This window comes from Peromyscus leucopus, chromosome 6 (assembly GCF_004664715.2).
Source record: "Peromyscus leucopus breed LL Stock chromosome 6, UCI_PerLeu_2.1, whole genome shotgun sequence".
Classification (NCBI taxonomy): Eukaryota; Metazoa; Chordata; class Mammalia; order Rodentia; family Cricetidae; genus Peromyscus; species Peromyscus leucopus.
The window spans coordinates 32,587,590-32,589,637 of NC_051068.1; the positions used below are offsets into that span (position 1 = coordinate 32,587,590).

General features: G+C 42.4%; 1 non-coding gene across 1 annotated transcript; it reads right to left on the reverse strand.

The window, feature by feature from the left end:
* Window positions 1-364: 364 nt before the first annotated feature.
* LOC114695897 lies at window positions 365-467 on the reverse strand. Its single transcript, XR_003734930.1, has one exon. It is a non-coding gene; the product is annotated as a U6 spliceosomal RNA (small nuclear RNA).
* Window positions 468-2,048: the final 1,581 nt, after the last annotated feature.

Here is a 2,048-nt window from a genome sequence, read left to right on the forward strand (position 1 = left end):
AAGTAAATAAAACTTACAAGGCTGAAGAAGTTCCTGAAACAAGATTCACAAGGCCTTTTCCTGGGGTCATACAAGCAGTAACCAATTATCAAGGCCCTGGATTAAGGGGAAGTTCACCAGTGTGACCAATAAATGTTAGATACTTTAAAAAAAGATTCAATGTATTTTATTTTTTCTATATGAATGTTTTGCCTAGATGGATGGATGTGTATTGTGTATGTAGTGCCGGCAAGGCCAGAAGAGGGTCACACATCTCCCAGAACTGGAGTTGTAAATGGTTGTGAGCCATCATGTGAGTGCTGAGAATCAAACCTGGGTCCTCTGCAAGAGCAACGCGTGCTCTAGATTGCTGAGCTATCCTTCCACAAGTACAGGATGCGTCATGAGTCTGCCTGTCGTCCTGTGCAGCGGCCATGTTGGTCTTCTCTGTATCGTTTCAGGTCTATGCGCTGTCCGAATAAATGAGCACTGCGGACTTCACTTCAATCAACTTATTTTTTTATTAAAATAATAAAATATTGTAGAATGGGAATCTATGATAGAAGCTTACTATTTACAGTTGTCAGATTAAGGTGTTGGCAGATTAAAGGCCTTGAGGACTATTCTATTCTCACTACTACTCAAAAGATGAAGGAGTGAGGAAGCTTCTTTTAGAAGGGCATTAATCTCCTTCAAGGGATACCCATCTTATGGAATCACCTGCTGAAGGTTCCTCTCTTCACCCAATCACCTTTAGGGTTCAGTTTCTGCATATAAATGGGGGTGAGGGACAAATACATAAAGCATTAGAATACTGCATTCAAATATTTCCCTCCACTCACAGCTCTGGACCTAACACATAGTGACTGGGCATTATTTGCGTCTGTCACTGTGGCAGACTATTTGGCACGCACAGATTATTCAATTCTCCCCACAAACCTGTCCCACTTTACTACAGTCGATTACCCCACTTTACAGCAGAGGAAACGGATGTCTTGAGAGACTAACTTTCCCGGGGCCCCATAGCCAACAGACAGAATTCAAATTAGAACAGATAACACAATCACTACATATGCTGGGTAAAGAACACCATGAGGCCCTGGAAAATTGCAAATGATACTGCCCAGAGTAGCGGCTGCTTCAAATACTTTGGCAAACACTCTCGATATTTCCACACAGAAATTCTACTCCAGAGTAGGGAAAATCCCCCAAAATTTACACAAGTATATGCATGCAGGACTGCTACAGAGGTTTTGTCCATAAAACAAAAGAGACACGTGGACTAAATGCCCCAAAATACATTTGACAGGACAGATAAGAAAAGTTATGACCCAGGGAATGTTTACAGCAGTAAACACGGTCCATTCACATTATAGCAAATGAGTCAAAAGTTAAGTTACCTTGAGAAAGATACCACCTTAAATAGAGTCAGAGCAAGCAGATCTAACAATAAACATTTGTACATGGAAAAGTTAAAAAACAAAACAAAACAGAGAATCCCCACCTCAAGTGAAAAGTGGGAGCGAAACTTGAGCAGTTTCCTTTGTGGATGGGCAGGCGGGACACGAAGGAAGCTGTGAGAGGACTGGAAACATTCCAGTTCTTAAGCTGGGTGGTAGAATGCATGGGCTGCTGTGTCACACTTTGTGGTTCACATGTTGTAGGTTAGATGTCCTATTTTGAACAAAGCATGTATCACATACTTTAAACCACCATTTAAAGAGTGACCATTGATGGGGATGGAGAGATGGCTCAGAGATGAAAAACACTTGCTAATCAGCTCACAACCATCTATGAGTCTAGTTCCAGGGGATCCAGTGCCCCCTCCTGGCCTCTGCTGGCACCAGGCATGCATGTGGTGTACTTATATACAAGCAGGCGCTTAAACACCTATAAAATAAAAATAAATAAATCTTTTGTTTTTTTACAGTTACTACTGAGACTTAGCTGCAAAGTTGGATGGGCGTATCAGGAGCTTCCTCTTCCTGCCCCCACCCCAGGCATGGCCGCCTACATAAGTTCAAAGGGAAACCATCAGTTCCAGGTGCATGGCTATGATTAACCAGGCC